This window comes from Equus caballus, chromosome 1, assembly GCF_041296265.1.
Source record: "Equus caballus isolate H_3958 breed thoroughbred chromosome 1, TB-T2T, whole genome shotgun sequence".
Classification (NCBI taxonomy): Eukaryota; Metazoa; Chordata; class Mammalia; order Perissodactyla; family Equidae; genus Equus; species Equus caballus.
Window position 1 is genome coordinate 67318837 of NC_091684.1, and position 17632 is coordinate 67336468.

Here is a 17632-nt window from a genome sequence, read left to right on the forward strand (position 1 = left end):
TCCGACTAGTACGTCCATCCTTACCTGACTAGCTACTGCTGATTGTAACTGCCATTTATTGAACATTTACTATACTATACTAACTGCTTTACTTGCCTAATTTTATTTCTTCTTTACAACAAAACCACAAGGCAGATGCCATTTTATAGAGGAGAGAAGTAAGGAATAGTCAGGTTAATTAATTAATTGCTAGAAGAAGAGGTTCCAACTCCAAACACCTATAGTACCAGACACAGAAAGGTAATCAGTGAAAGCAGCAAGTATAAGATACAGTTTGTGGGCAAATTAAATACACAGAAATATTCTTCATTTTCATTAAGACAAACGCTTTCTCCCATTTTTCCCAAAACACATCACCCTCTTGCTTTATTGTTCATTTTGCTAAGAGACATGATGTATTAGTGTTCTATTGCTGCTGGAAACAACTGCGACAAATTTGGCAGTGTAAAACAATGCAGATTTATTCTCTTACATTTCTGAAGGCCAGAAGTCCAAAATGGGTCTCACTAGGCAGGAAATCAAGGTGTCAGCAGTGCTGTGTTCCTTTCTGGAGCAGTACTGTGTTCCTTTCGGAAGAATCCATTTTCTTGCCTTTTCCAGCTTCCAGAGGCTACCTATATTCCTTGGTTCATGGCCCCTTCTTCCATCTTCAAAGCCAGCAATGCCGATCAAGTCTTTCTCACGTCTCAACACTCTGACACTGACACTTCTGCTCCCCTCGTCCACATTAAAGGACTCTTGTGACTATATTGGACCCACTAGGATAATTCAGGATCATCTCCCCCATCTCAAGGTCAGCTGATTAGCAACCTTAATTCCATCTGTAACTCTAATTTCCTTTTGCCATGTGCTAGAGCACGTTCGCAGGCTCCAGGGACTAGGGTGTGGGCATCTTTGGGAGACCATTATTCCACCTACTACACATGGATTCAGAGATGTTTCTCTACCATAAGAAAATAATAGTGAAAACTGATGCTGACAGGCATCGATGCCAGGGCATCAGTTTGGAGCAGGTAGTTGGGTAGAGATTGTGGACAAGGAGAGAGCGCTGGCTGTGATCACAGGCCATCTGCTCCTCTAGGTGTTTGTTGCCAGGTGAGAATGCCAATCCAGCTGTTGCTACATCTAATTTTATAAGAGAACCTGGAAATGTAGATTTAAAAAAAAATTTATTAACAAGCAAACAAAAATTTGCGCTGACACCATGTGGCCCAAATAAAGCCCCGATGTGGGCTACATACAGCTTAATGGCCCCCAGTCCCTGACCTCTGACCCAGGGTTACATGCTGGTTTAAGCGGTAGGACTGAGATGCAAGGCCAGACCTGTGGGATTCCAGAGGTCAAAGCTTAACCACCATATTCCACACCTCTAGATCAGCTGGAGAAAGCCAGCCCTGCTTAAAGCCCTTCAGAGGGACCCATGGTCTGCATATCCCAAGACTGGTCCCATCTCCCCGCCTCCCAGCCCTGAACTTTACTCTCTCTTTAGTCACTGCTACACACCACCCTGTTTCTCCCTTCCACATCTTTGCCAATGACTGCCCCCCATCCTGGAATGCTACACTAGACTTCTGGGAGTGCCTGCCCACCGCTACCCTCCTTCCCTGGAAACTGCCACCTGCCTCTGCTGAAAGATGGCCATGTTTGGCCATGTTTGGCCTATATAACCAAACCTCCCTTGCCCTCATCCAGCTAGACCAGGATGGACCCGAAAGATTAGCTGGCCAGTGTGACCAATCATATTACCTCCCTCACTCAAAAATTTGGCCTGAGATACAAAGACTGTAGGATGGCCGCCTGTGGCCCTGGTTGGCCGGAAGCCTGGCCTCCTATCTGAACTCTTCCTGGTCCTAGAGGCTCTCTCTTGTTAGGCTCCATCTTTGCCTGGGACTTATTCCCTCTCCTCCATACTGCCTAACTTCCTGTTCCTTCTTATGAATTTCCTGGTATCAAAATTTAAGTCTTCTGACCCCTGTCACTAGACCAAAAAGGGATGTCTAGCATTTAACTAGAAAGATGCCTGTTACAATGGGAATACTTGTCAAACCAAGATAAGGTCCCAGCATCAGCAGGCTTGAGAGACTCTGAGGTCCCACCAGCAGCCTCCTCTCCCTATTACTATTGCCCACTGACCAGCACCCAGTGTCATCCCTGCAAGGCAAGAAAGATCTCCCCAGCCAGAGCGATGCTGATGAGGTGACACATAGACCCACATAGCCCTGCCCTCAGCAGCTCCCCAGACTCTCGCTTTGGGTTGGTTTTATAGTCTGACACTCGAAGTGGCTCCTGGCTTATAGAGTGGACATTTAATGTCCTGCCTGCCCAGCACCCCTTGCTTCTTCTGGGCACGGTACTAGCTTCTTTCTAGGAATCACTCTGCTCGTCTCTGATACATGAGCTGGGCTATGCTGCTGAAAAAGACAAATACTGAACTATCAGTTGCTTAATCCAATGCTCAAGTCACAGCTCAATGTGGTGTTCCTACTTGGGGACCACCTGCGTGGTCACTCATGAACTCATGTTCTTCTCATCTTGTAGCTCTGCCCTCCTCTAGATCCCGGAGTTCTCTGCACTCAGCTGGCAGATGGGGAAAGACAAAGGGTTCCCCATATAGATGAGTCTGTGGGCAAGGCCCACATTCTGTTGACTGGAGCTCAATAACATGGCTACACTTAACTGCAAAGGTAGGACAGAAGGAGTTCAGAGAGAAGGCAAAGATCTAGGGAAACATAGTCTAATCATGTTAGGCCCGAAAGAGTGAGTCCTAAGGAAGGATTCTGATTGGTTTAGTTGGGTTCTGGGTTCTCTCCCTGGACCAGTCATTGTGGACTGATTGTCAGGGTTGTGTCGGTTCCCAGGGATTTGAATAAATTCTTAGCCAGTATATCTGCTAACTTTTGCTGCATAACAAACAGCTATTTGTTATTAATGGCTTAAAACAGCTATTTACTTTTGCCCATAAGTCCGTGGGTTGAGTGAGCAGGTCTGCTGATCTGGGCCAGGCTCATCTAGTCTCAGTTAGCTTGCTCGTGCGTCTGCAGTCAGTGGACAGATTGGCTTAGGATGGCCTCACTCATGTGTTTGATAGTTGGCTTGCAGTCAACTGGGGTGAAGGGGTAACTGGGCCATATGTCTCTCATCACCCATCAGGTTAGTCTGCATTTGTTCAAATGGTGGTGGCAGGTTCTGAGAGATGAAAAAGAAGAACACAAGGCTTCTTAAATCTTGGAATTGATACAATACCACTTCTACCTCATTCCATTTGTCAAAATAAGTCACAAGCCTGGTCCAGATTCAAGGCATAGGGACATAGACTCCACCTTTTTGTGAGGAGAGCTTCAGTGTCACATCTCAAAGAATTGTGCATAGAGGAAGGAAATAGCAGGGTAGAAAATTTCAATCTACCACAGCCAGTTTCCGCCACATGGTTGCATAGGAGCTGACACAACCCTACTTTCCAGTCTACAGTGACTGGTCTGGGGGTGGGCCCAAAGCCCAGCTGGACCAATCAGAATCCTCCTCTAGGATTTTCCAGTCTGGGGCTGGAAGATGAGAAGCCCTTTCCTCTAGCCGTGAAGCTGAGAGGATATGAGCTTGTAAGTAGCTGGCTATGTCTCAGGCCACACAGAGAAGGATGCCTGTAGTAAGAGACTATGAGGCTGCCAGGCAAGGACTAGCAGAGAAGAGTGACAGAGAAAAAGAGGAAGGTAGTCCAGAGACCCTGGTTCTGGTATTTCCCAGTCACACTCAGTTACATGAGACAGTGATTCTCTTTTTCTCTAAGCTAATTTGAATTGGGTCTCTGCCAGGAACTGCCTTAGCCACTGGAGAAACAATCCGACAAATGTGGCCCCTTACTTTTTGGTTGGACCAAGCCTAAGGTACAATTGCTTCACTGACAGGGGCAGGATAAATTCATGAAAGAGCCATGAGAGAGAAATGGACTTGGGCAGGGCTGGTACCAACCATCCTCTCTCCCAGCTATGCCATCTCACCCCAAGAAGGAGGGTGAGTTTCCTGGTGTCCACAGGAGAAAGGACTTGGAGGCTTGGAGACTCCAGGGTCCAAGTGGGTAGAGTCTCAGGGCCTGGGATCACAGCAACCATCCAAGGGATCATGGTGTCCAGCATCCTGGGCTTCTTCGGGTTCCTGCACCCAGAGTACATGCTCAGAAAATTCCATTGTCCTGCACGAAGTGAGACTACTAGTGCATGTGTCTGCCAGGGAGCTTTGGGTATCAGCAACCAAAACCAACTCTGATTACTGTAAGGAAAGAAAAAACACATTTGTTAGTAGGATGCGGGTGAGTTGAGAGGCTGGAAGGGAAGGATGGAAAATGAGCTTATAACAGACAGGAGCACTGCTCCAGACAGGCTTGGGAGCAGAAACTAGCAGCCTTATCAGGCACGGGTATAGGAAAGAATGAATGAATTTCCTTTTTTTTTCCTGTCCTGGTGTCATATTCTGCTAGATCTGCTTGGTCAAGCTGAAGTTGCAGGCAACACTGTCCCCCACTGCCACCCCCATAGACTCTGAGGAAGAGTCTGGTGGAAGGTACTTCAGGGAACCCTTTGGTTTACAATAACGGTCAGCAAACTACAAGTCTGGGGACCAAATGCACACAGACTCCTGTTCGTAGGATCTGTAAGCTAAGAATGGTTTTCATATTTTTAAATGATGACATTTCAAATGATTATGTAACTACTGTCCCTACATCATAACCTCAATTTTGCCTCTTGGCCCACAAAACATAAAATATTTATTATCTGGCCCTTTAAGAAAAAGTGTGCGGACTTGCAGCTTACACAGCAAGGCTCAGGCACCTGAATTCATGGATTCATTGATCCACAAAGACAGAAGATGTAGAGGGAGAAAGATTTCCTCCAAAAGAAGTCAGACTGTTGTTAAGAAGGAGAACTGTGGGAGGCCAGACACAACAAACGTCTGGGGTGTATGTGGGTATATGCATGTGTGTCTGTCTGTCTTCAAACTGAGATGTCTCCCCGCCCAGTTCTATGGTCTAGGAATAAACCCAGGAATTAAAATGAAATGGTTTGGACAGGATGCCTTTCATTGTCATTGTCAAGTTAACAGAAGAGTTGTGTTGCAATGCAACCCAGAGTTGGGGGGCGGGGGGTAGTGCAGGGGGAGTGGGAGCTCACTAAACATCAAGGAGTCTCAAGGTTACTATAAGGGAAAAGGTCAAGTCTATGCAGGATGGAGAAAGATGAATGCTTCTTTTAGATCTGGGAGCCTTTTGCCACCATGTAAGAAGTCCAGCTATCTGAGTCCACAGTGTGAAAAGACCACATGGAGAGACCACATGGAGAGCGAGAGATGCCCACAGAAGCCCAGTTGCTCCAGCCCCACCTGTCTGAATCTTTTCAGCCTGAGCACCAGACATGCGAGTGAGGAAGCCTTCAAGATGACCCTAGCCCAGGGAGAACTGAGGGAGCACTGCATAGCTGGGTCCAGTGAGCCCTCAGATCTGTGAGCAGAATCAGCAACTGTCATTGACTAAAGCTGCTGTTCTGGGCTAGTTCATCATGCAGCCATAGGCCACCAAACCATCTGTGTGAAGGGAATTCATCTCTGCCATGCAGGATGTGCTGCATTTGTAATTATTATAGGAAAGCACAGTTCAGAGAATGTGGGATGGGGGTAAACTCTCGCCATCCTCCCCACACGTCACCCCGGGGATCAGTCCAAACAGGACCCCCAGGCTCCTTAGGAGTGTAAGGACTCAAAAAGGGCCTGAGCTTTGTCATGACTTTGGGGGAAGATGGGATGTCCCAGGATAAGGGGGAAAAGAGGGAGAAGATACAGGGAAAGTGGCAAGAGATGCCACGGGAAGCTTTCCAGAGGCCTGGAGAGACTCTACCCTCCTGTGCGTAAGGACACCACTCTGTGTTAGGATGGACACAGTGCCTGATTCCTCTTCCTACTCCCAAAGTAGTACCTTCCAAAGGATCACTCAATCCCCTTCAGCACCTTCACAGGGGCCCCACACTGAGGGACTGCAGTGATAGGCCAAGAAGAGGTATCTCCTAAGTCCAAAGAGGCAGCAGCTTCTCCTTCACTCTGGCCTCTGAGCTGAGCAAGGCACCTGCCCCTCAGTGGGGTGCAGATGGAGAAACAGGAGTATATCCTGCCAGCTTCTTTTCTCCAGGCACAGGACAGGGCTGGAAGGAGACACTCTGTCCCAGGGTTCAATCCAGAGGGCCCAGGGCTTGGTGCCTAATGGAGGGAAGAACCAGGAACCACTGGGTCCATTGGTGTAATGGGAGTTCCCTCCTCTCCTGCCACAGCAGGAGAAACAAGAACAGGGACAGGACCCCAAGCAGACGATCCCACTAGCCCTCGGAGACCTGACTCCAGGCAACCAAAGAGAATGATGGGCTGGAGAGGCCCAAGGATGTAGGTTACAGGGAGGTCTCAGATACCCCTCACTGCCTACTGAAGGTCCAGCCCCGCCCCTGCTGCTGCCAGAACAGACCAGAAGGAACAAGTACAAAGAGGAGCCAAGTGTCTGCGGGGCTTTGAAGGAGATGTCACCACGAAGGGTGCTTTGAGCCACTGTCACCACGTGAGCATTAATCACACCATTAAGGAGGCATGCCTGCAGGTCCCTCTCCTGCAGCTTCCCTTGTAAACTGCGCGCCTCTTGAGAGAGAAAGCCCAAAGAGCCACTTCACGGTCAGGGATTTGTGACTCACCTGAGCCAGGCTGAGAGTGGGGAAGGAGGCTCAGGAGAGACACTGCTGCTCCTCGACAATCCTACCACGTGCTGCCCCAGCCTGAGTGATGGAAATGCCCATAGATAATGACCCACAGCACCAACCCCTGGGCCATGGTCTTGGCTGGGCCTGGAATCACTTCCTGAAATAGAGACACCAATCCCCAGCCTTCAGAACTGGCCAGGCCGCCAGAAGTCTACTCAGGGCAAAGAGAAAGAAGCCAGCTTCCTGTTGAAGTTCTAAAGCTGTGTGACTTCATGCAATCCAGGAGGAGTACTCTTGGGGCCTCAGTTACCTTATCTGGGCAGTGGGCATCCTGCCTTCTCATCTCCTTTTCAGAACTCCCCACTTGCTGAACAGGGGAGGTGAGCAGGCAGATGAGATCAGGGCTGTGCAAACATTCTATAATCTGTAGTGGCAGGTGCACATCGAGGAGACGTCATCCTTGATCTAGTCCTGGGTCCCTACCCCACAGAATCCCCAGCCTTGTGGGAGAGGCAGACCCACTGTCGACTTATGAAAGTCCAGAGGGGTTAGTGTTGAAACAGAACTAGAGGAGGCCAAGAGGGCAGGGGCTGGGGCACAAGGCTGCACGTTTGCTAAGTGCTCAGGTGCTAGTTGTTCCTGCAGACAGTCCCATAAGCTCCATATGGGACGCTGTCTGCTTCGTTTGCTGCTGTACCTCCTGCGCCTAGAATAGAGCCTCCCATACAGCAGATGCCTAATAATTACCTGTTGAATGAATGAATGAATGAACGAACAGATGAGGGGTAGGAGAAGGCTGTCAGGTGAGTTGGACCATAAAGAAGGAGTCAAAATGACATGGAACAACAATTAGGAAGAAGAAATAATATGTGCAAGCTCTCAGAGGCATGCTGGCATCTTGAAATGGCAGAAATTCCACTGTGCCTGTAAAAGAAGGAGATGATGTCAGAGAACCTGGATCTGAGAATCTGAGTCTTTGCCTTGAGGACACTGGGGAGCTACAGGGGGTTTCTGGCTAATTAAATGTGGTAGAATTTTTTCAAACAGCTTTATGGAGACCCATACAATCCACCCGTTTAAAGTGTACAATCCAAAGGCTTTTAGTATATTCACAGAGCTTCGAATCATCACAATCAATTTTAGAACATTTTCATTACCCCAGAAAGAAATCCCATGCCCATTAGCTATCATCCTTCAACCCTCCCATCCCCTCAGCCCTAGGTAAGCACTAACCCACTTTCTGTCTTTATAGATTTGCCAGTTCCGGACATTTCATATAAATGGAAGCATACAATATGTGGTCATTTGTGACAGGCCTCTTTCACTTAGCATAATGTTTTTAAGGTTCATCTGTGTTGTAGCACATATTGGTACTTGGTTTCTTTTTATTGCAGAATAATATGCCATTGTATGGATTAACCACATTTTGTTTACCATTCATCAGTTGATGGGCATTTGGGTAGTTCAGATGTGGTTTCTAAAAAGATCCTCTAATGGCTAAAATTAACAAGACTGACGATTGATATCAAATGTTGGCGTGGATGTGGAACAATGGGAACTCTTGTACTGATAAAGAGTTTGTAATAGTACAACACTTTGAAAATGTTTGGCAATTTCTGATAAAGATAAACATATATCTTGGGGCCGGCCCTGTGGCTGAGTTGTTAAGTTCATGTGCTCTGCTTCAACAGTCCAGAGTTCAGATCCTGGGCACAGACCTATGCATCACTCTTCAAGCCATGCTGTGGCAGCATCCCACATAAAGGAACTGCAATGACATACAACTAGGATATACAACTAGGTACTGGGGCTTTAGGGAGAAAAAAAGAGAGAGGAAGATTGGCAACAGATGTTAGCTCAGGGCCAATCTTCCTCACCAAAAACAAAAACAAAACAAAACATATATCTATTACATACACCAGAAATTCTATTTGCAGGTATTTCCTCAAGAGAAATGAAAATATATGTCCACAGAAAAACTTGCAGCAATTCTTGTAATAGTAAAAAACCTGGAAACAGCTTAGGTATCCATCAACAGGAGAATGGATAAACAAATTGAGTTGTGTTCATAAAATGGCCTCTTATCCAAGTCACAAAAGATAAATGAGGGTGTGAAAAACATTATGTTGGGTGAAAGAAGCCAGACATAAAGGACTATGTAGTGTATAATTACTATGAAACTCCATTTTATGTGAAATTCAGGAACCCATAAAATTCACCTGTAGGGGTAGAAGTCAGAACAGAAGTTGTTTCGGGTGCAGGGGGGTGGTGTGAAGGGGGTACAAGGGAACCTGCCAGGGAGATGGAAATGTTCTACACCTTGATTGGGGTGTTCACACAGGGATATACATTTCTCAAAACTCTTCAAACCCTAATCTTTTTTTTTAAAAAAAATTGTTTTATTGAGGTCATAAGGGTTTACAATATTGTGAAATTTCAGGTGTACATTATTATTTATCAGTTTCTGTATAGATGCATTATGCTCACCACCAATAGTCTAATTTTCATCCATCACTATATATATCTGTGCCCCTTTATCCCTTTCACTACCCCCCCGCAAGCCCTCTTCCCCACTGGTAACCACCAAATTGTTCTCTTTGTCCATAAGTTTGTTTATCTTCCCCATAGGAGTGAAATCATGCGGTGTTTGTCTTTCTCTGTCTGGCTTATTTCACTTAACATAATACCCTCAAGGTCCATCCACATTGTTGCAAATGGGACAATTTTGTCTTTTTTTACAGCTGAGTAGTATTCCATTATATACATATCTTCTTTATCCATTCATCAGCTGATGGGCACCTGGGTTGCTTCCATGTCTTGGCTATTGTGAATAATGCTGCAACGAACATAGGGGTGCATAAGTATCTTTGAATTGTTGATTTCAAGTTCTTTGGATAAGTACCCAGGGGTGGGATAGCTGGATCATATGATACTTCTAGTTTTAATTTTTTGAGAAATCTCCATACTGTTTCCCATAGTGGTTGCACCAGTTTGCATTCCTACCAGCAGAGTATGAGGGTTGCATTTTCTCCACATCCTCTCCAACATTTGTTACTTTTTGTCTTGGTAATGATAGCCATTCTAACAGATGTAAGGTGATATCTCACTTTGGTTTTGATTTGCATTTCCCTGATGATTAGTGATGTTGAACGTATTTTCATGTGCTTGTTGGCCATGTGTATATCTTCTTTGGAAAAATGTCTGTTCATATCCTCTGCCCATTTTTTGATTGGGTTGTTTGATTTTTTGTTGTTGAGTTGTTTGAGTTCTTTATATATTTTGGAGATTAATCCTTTGTCAGATGTATGATTTGCAAATATTTTCTCCCAGTTGGTGGGTTGTCTTTTCGTTTTGTTCATGGTTTCCCTTGCCGTGCAGAAGCTTTTTAGTCTGATGCAGTCCCATTTGTTTATTTTTTCTTTTGTTCCCCTTGCCTGAATAGACATAGTATTCAAAAAATGCTGCTAAGACTGATGTCAAAAAGCGTACTGCCTATATTTTCTTCTAAGAGTTTTATGATTTCAGGTCTTACCTTCAAGTTTGTAATCCATTTTGAGTTAATTTTTGTGTATGGTATAAGATAATGGTCTACTTTCATTCTTTTGCATGGGGCTGTCCAGTTTTCCCAGCACCATTTATTGAAGAGACTTACCTTTCTCTATTTTACGTTCTTGGCTCCTTGGGATAAGATTAGCTGTCCATAGATGTGTGGTTTTATATGTGGGCTTTCAATTCTGCTCCATTGATCCGTGTGTCTATTTTTGTGCCACTACCATGCTGTTTTGATTACTATAGCTTTGTAGTATATTTTGAAGTCAGGGATTGTGATGCCTCCAGCTTTGTTCTTTTGTATCAGGATTACTTTCACTATTTGGGGTCTTTTGTTGCTCCATATATGTTTTAGGATTCTTTGTTCTATTTCTGTGAAGAATGTCATTGGGATTCTGATTGGGATTGCATTGAATCTGTGGATTGCTTTAGGTAGTATGGACATTTAAACTATGTTTATTCTTCCAATCCATGTGCATGGATATCTTTCCATTTCTTTATGTCATCTTTGGTTTCTTTCAATAATGTCTCATAGTTCTCATTTTATGGGTTTTTCATCTCCTTGGTTCAATTTATTCCTAGATATTTTATTCTTTTTGTTACAGTTGTAAGTGGGATTATATTCTTGAGTTCCCTTTCTGCTAGTTCATTACTAGAGTATAGAAATGCAAATGATTTTTTACATTGAGGTTATGATAATTTACAACATTGTGAAATTTCATTTGTACACTATTATTTGTCAGTCATATTATAGGTGCACCCTTTCACCCTTTGTGTCCACCTCCCACCCTCCTTCCCTCTGGTAACCACTAATCTGTTCTCTTTGTCCATGTTTTGTTTATCTTCCACATATGAGTGGAATCATACAGAGTTTGTCTTTCTCTATCCGGCTTGTTTCACTTAACATAATACCCTCAAGTTCCATCCATGTTGTTGTGAATGGGACGATTTCATCATATTTTTATGGCTGAGTAGTATTCCATTGTATATATATATACCATAGCTTTTTTATCCAGTCATCAGTCGATGACTTAGGTTGCTTCCATGTCTTGGCTATGCAACTGATTTTTGTAAGTTGATTTTGTACTATGAAACTTTGCTGTAGTTGTTGATTATTTCCAATAGTTTTCTGGTGTATTCTTTAGCATTTCCTATATATAGGGTCCCACCATCCACAAACAGCAAGAGTTTCACTTATTCCTTTCCAATTTGGATACCTTTTATTTCTTTTTCTTGCCTAATTGTTCTGGTCAAAAGCTCCAGTACTATGTTGAATAAGAGTGGCAAGAGTAGGCACTTTTGTCTTGTTCCTATTTTTAGAGGACTGGCTTTCAGTTCCACTGTTGAATATGATGTTGGCTGTGGGTTTGTCACGTATGGCCTTTATTATGTAGAGGTACTTTCCTTCTATACCCATTTTATGGAGAGTTGTTTTTTTTTAATCATAAGTGGATGTTGGATCTTGTCAAATGTTTTCTCTCCATCTATTGAGACTATCATGTGAGTTTTACTTCTCATTTTCTTACATGGTGCATCAGGTTGGTTGATTCATGGATGCTTAATCATCCCTACATCCCTGGCATAAATCCCACTCGATCATGGTGCATGATGCCTTTAATGTATATTGCTGTATTCGGTTTGACAATATTTTACAGAGAATTTTTGCATCAGTGCTCATCAGTGATATTGGCCTGTCATTTTTCTTCTTTGTATTGTCTTTGTCTGCTTTGGGATCAGGATGATGGTGGCCTTATAGAATGAGTTAGGAAGCATTTCATCTTCTTCAATTTTTTGTAATAGTTTGAGAAGGATAGATATTAAATCTTCTTTGAATGTTTGGTAGAATTCTCCAGAGAAGCCATCTGGTCCTGGACTTCTGTTTTGGGGGAGTTTTTTTTTACTACTGTTTCAATCTCTTTACTTGTGACTGATCTATTCCGGTTCTCGATTTTTTCTTGATTCAGTTTTGGGAGGTTGTAAGAGTCTAAGAATTTATCCATTTCTTCTTGGTTGTGCAATTTGTTGGCATATGGTTTTTCACAGTATTCTCTTATAATCCTTTGTATTTCTGTGGTATCCATTGTAATTTCTCCTCTGTCATTTCTAATTGTATTTATTTGAGTCTTCTCTCTTTTTTTCTTAGTGAATTTGCTAAGGGTTTGTCACCTTTGTTTATCTTCTTAAAGAACCAGTTCTTAGTTTCATTGATCCTTTATACGGTTTTTTTGGTCTCTATCTCATTTATTTCTGCTCTGCTTTTTATTATTTCCTTCCTTCTGCTGACTTTGGGCTTTACTTGTTCTTATTTTTCTAGAACTGTTAGGTGTAGTTTAAGATTACTTATTTGAGATGTTTCTTATTTGTTGAGACGGACCCATATTGCTATGAATTTCCCTCTTAGAACCACTTTCACTGCATCCCCTAAGAATTGGTATGATGCATTTTCATTTTCATTTGTCTCCAGGTATTTTTTGATTTCTCCTTTGATTTCTTCAGTGATCCAATGGTTGTTCCATAGTATGTTGTTTAGTCTCCACATATTTGTGACTTTCCCAGCTTTTTTTCTTACAGTTGACTTCTAGATTCATAGTGTTATGCTCGGAAAAGATGCTTGATATAATTTCAATTGTCTTAAGTTTATTGAGGCTTGCCTTGTTTCCCAACCTATGGTCTACCTTTGAAAATGTTCCATGTGCACTTGAGGAGAATGTGTATTCTGCTGTTTTGGGATGGATTGCTCTATATTTATCTACTAAGTCCATCTGGTCTAGTTATTCATTTAATTCCACTATTTCCCTGTTGACTTTCTATCTGGATGATCTATCCTGTGATGTAAGTGGGTGTTGAGGTCCCCTACTATTATTATGTTGCTGTTAATTTCTCCCTTTACATGTGTTAATAGTTGTTTTGCGTACTTTGGTACCCCTGTGTTGGGTACATATATATTCACAAGTGTTACGTCCTCTTGGTGGAGTCTCCCTTTTATCATTATATGCTGCCCCTGTTTGTCTCTCATTGTCTTTTTTATCTTGAAGTCTGCTTATCTGATACAAGTATGGCAATATCTGCTTTCTTTTGTTTACCATTTACTTGGAGTATCGTCTTCCATTTCTTCACTCTGAGCCTGTGTTTGTGCTTAGAGCTGAGATGTGTCTCCTGGAGGCAGCATATTTTTGGGTCTTGTTTTTTAATCCATCCAGCCACTCTGTGTCTTTTGATTGGGGAATTCAAGCCATTTACATTTAGAGTGATTGTTGATAATGAGGACTTAATACTGCCATTTTTTCTCTTGTTTTCTGGCTGTTCTATATTTCCCTTGTTTCTCTTCCCTTGTATTTCTGACTGCCATTTCAGTTTGGTTGTTTTTTATGATGGTTATCTCAGTTTTCTCTTTATTTAGAATTTGTGTCTCTGCTCTGATTTTTCATTTAGTGGTTACCATGAGGTTTGTATGAAAGATCTCATAGATGATATAGTCCATTTTCTGATAGCCTCTTATATCCATTAGCTTAAGCAGATTCCATCCCTTTTCTCTTCCTGGTCTACGTTATTGTTGTCCATGTTATTCTGTTTTGTATTGTGAGTTTGTGATTAAAATGAAGTGTTTATAGTTAGTTTTGACACTTTCCTTCTCTTTATCTTTTATGTTATAATTAAGTGTTTGCTAACCTATTTGATAGAGAGCTGCAGTTTTCTGATTTGGTCTGTCTATGTATATCCTTGCTAAAGGCTTTGTAAACCTTTGCCTTTTTGTTTCAAGTATGAGGGCATCCTGGATCATTTCTTGTAAGGGAGGTCTAGTGTGATGAACTCCCTCAGCTTTTGTTTATCTGGGAAAGCTTTTATTTCTCCATCATATCTGAAGGTTAGTTTTGCTGGATAAAGTATTCTTGCCTGGAAGTTTTCGTCTTTCAGTATTTTGAATATATCAGTCCAATCTCTCCTAGACTGTAAGGTTTCTGCTGAGAAATCTGCCAAAAGCCTGATAGGCGTTCCTTTCAGGGGGTTCCTTGGATTATTCTCTTCTGCCTTGCTGCCCTTAATATTTTTTCTTTGTCATTGACTTTTGCCAATTTTACTATTCTATGCCTTGGAGAAGGTCTTTTTGCATTGATGTAATTAAGAGTTCTATTGACTTACACTTGTAAGTCCGGTTTCTTCCCCACATTTGGGAAGTTCTCAGCTATTATTTCTTTGAACAACTCTCTGCTTCTCTGTCCCTTGCTCCTCTTCTGGAATATCTATTATCCTTTTGTTGCATTTCCTCATTGCATTGGCTATTTCTCAAAGAATTTCTTCATTTTTTTAAAGTCATAGTTCTCTCTCCTCCTCCAACTGAAGCATTTCCATATTTCTGTTCTCTAAATTACTAATTCTGTCCTCCATAATGTCAGCTCTGTTTTTTAAGGTTTCTAGACTGTTTTTTATCTCATCCATTGTGTTTATCTCCAGAATTTCGGTTTTTTTTCAAAGAGTTTCAATCTCTTTTGTGAAGAATTCCTTCTGCTGATTAATTTTATTCCTGAGTTCATTAAAATGTCTGAATTTTCTTGTAACTCGTTGAGTTTCTTTATGATAACTATTTTGAATTCTCTGTCATTTAGATTGTAAATTTCTGTGAGTTCAGGATTGGTTTCTGGAGACTTGTCATTTTCCTTATGATCTTAATGTATTTCTGCCTGGTGTTTGATGAAGTACACCTTGCTGGTTCATAGTGGTGGGATCTGGTCACAGATTTCATCTGCCACCACTGGAGGGAGGGGCAGGAGTAGTGTTTTCTGAACCCACCATGTCTGCAGGAATTTGTGCCCTTCCACTGGAAATTGTGCTGATAGGACTCTTCTGCATTTGCTCGCTGGCTGCCACTGATTGGCAGGTCACGCATGCAGGCATAGGTGCTCTGGAGTGGATCAGTTGTCCTGGCTGACTGGCCGAGCTGGTGCACCAGGGAGGAGATCTGGGGAGGGGTGCTTTTTTTCATGCATGTGAACCCACTCTGTACTCACTGGCAGCCCTCCTGGGCTGCAGGATGTGGTAGGGGCACCAATGCTGAGCCACCTCAGTGTGGAGCATTCCCACAGGCTGGAATGTAACTCCAAAAGTGAAAGCATTCACGTGGAGGCCTGCATATTCCCCTGCCTCCTCTTAGAATCTCATACCAGCCACTGCATGAGGACCCACAACATAGATCACTGCCAGTAGGGAGGGGGAGGAGATCCACTCACCTCCTTCCTGTAGCCTCCCCTGACGCAGGAAGGGTTAATAATCACTGGAAAAGGCTTGCCAACAAACTGTGACCCGGAGGTGAGTAGGCCGGTTAGCCACATCCAAGGGGAGGCAACCTAAGCCAGGCATCAGTCGCCCCGGGGCACAGATGGAGACACAATATCGATATCGGGAGCAGGAGGAGCCATTGCCTAGGCGGCCTTGCCTGCTCCGAGATAAAAATATACGAGCACAGCAAAAACATGATAATATCAAAACAGAGGCCAAGGGAGGGCTCCTTGAGAAATCACTAAGAATTCTTGGCATTTGCTAATTACTTCATCCAGAACACCTGTGTATGTTTAACAGCTGTAAGCTATGTATATATTGAAACGCTGGTTACAATAAACTCAGAGTGGCCATCAGCCCTCTCCACATCTATCCTGATGTCTACATTGGATTGTGACACCGACACTTCCACTGCTTCCTGGGGATCCAGTACCCCCATCTTTAGACATATGGCTGCATGGATCTGTCAGACATCCTATTGTGCTTTGTGGGTATCCTCTTTTGGTTAATGAATGCCCTTTTGGTTGTATCTTAGAGGGGAGAGACTAAGGGAACAGCTCACTTCTCCCTGATGCTGATGTCACTCTTCAAACTCTGTTAAGCTCTGTGCATTTTATTGAATGTAAATTATACTTGAATAAAGTCAGGGTGAGGGGAGTACCTCTTGGAAGCACCGAGGAAGTTTGATTGAAGGGATGGGGCTGGAGCACATGGAGGGGTCTCCTGCTGTCTCTAAGGTGAGGGGCTGTGGCCTGGACCTAGGGCAGGGGCTGCAGAATGGGAAGGGAGGATGGACCAGAGGGATGCTTAGGAGGTGGAGAGGGAAGGATGGAGAGGGCACTCCTGGTTAATAGGAGTGGGGGCAGTGGCAAAATGAAGGAGGTGAGTATGACTCATGGGATCCTTTCTCGGCACCTGTGATGTGTCAGCCCTCAGCCTGTTCCTGCTCCATCCCATAAGCTACCTGCCCAGGCTGCTCTACTTCTGGTTGTATAAAATATCTTGCCCTGGCTGGAAGCCTCGACAGCTGTCACCTGTGTCACCATCCTGTGATGGGAGTAGAAGCCCAAATGACTTCAATTCTGTGAGGTCAACCCAGGGGGCCCTCAGGCTTTCCAGATGTGCTTGTGGCACTGCAGGGAGGAGGGTGCGGGCCTGGAAAGCCACCTTGGCTCATGGGTGGTTTGGGGCACCCAGGGAACCATAAGAACTTCTGGTAAAAAAACACCTGGGAGGTGTAGCCCAACCTCCCCATGTGACAGAGGAGATGACTGAGCCCCAAGAGGGCAGAGGAGTGGCTCAAGGCTTGCCTTCCTCCCACCTCCTCCCATGGACTTCTGATTTTACCTGGGTGGACAGCTGCTGGTACAGTGGCCAAACAGATCCTTCCATCCTAGAGACCCGTGGGCAGGAAGCTCATGAGGAGTCACCCTACCCCTCAGAATATGGCTCAATGGAGCAGGGAAGCACAGAATCCCCAGCCATCTACCAGCTCCCTATGTGTGCCTCAGCAGTTGAGGTATGCGGTGGTCTGGGGCACAGTTGGCCAGAAAGTCCCAGTTGTGTGTTACCCTATCATCGTCTACCCCCTCCTCCTTGGGCTTCACTTAGGAGCATCCTCTCCTTGTCATCTGATCCAGTCCCTTGCCTCAAGCAAGGACTCAACCTCTTCTAAGAAAATTCCTCTGAGATGTTTTGTACTGAATCCTGAGAACTGTGCATCTTTGAAGGGCCATGAGAGTGCTCCCTCTCAACTTCTCCCTTTACCCAATTTCTAGGCCAGTGTACTTAATTCTTCCAGAACAAAGCAAACTTAGATGTATTTTCAAAAATGTTTTATTGAGATATACCATAAAAATATAATGACTACACACATCATCAATGTAGAATTTGATGAATTTTGCACACATATCCACCACCCAGATCAAGATATAGAGCATTTCCATAACTTCAGAAGGCTCCTTGTACCCTCTTCCTGCCAACCCCACCCTCAAAAGTAACCACTATTCTGATTTCTCTCACCATAGATCAGTTTTACCTACTCTTGTACTTCCTATAGATGGAATCATACAGTATACACTCTGGCA

The 17632-nt window shown here is 43.8% G+C and overlaps 1 long non-coding RNA gene across 1 annotated transcript; it reads right to left on the reverse strand.

Annotated features, from left to right (window-relative positions):
- Positions 1 to 435: 435 nt before the first annotated feature.
- On the reverse strand, positions 436 to 4263 carry LOC138916316 (uncharacterized). The gene is made up of 2 exons (XR_011423477.1): positions 3996 to 4263; positions 436 to 1143 (listed from the first exon to the last, which is right to left on the reverse strand). It is a non-coding gene; the product is annotated as an uncharacterized lncRNA (long non-coding RNA).
- Positions 4264 to 17632: the final 13369 nt, after the last annotated feature.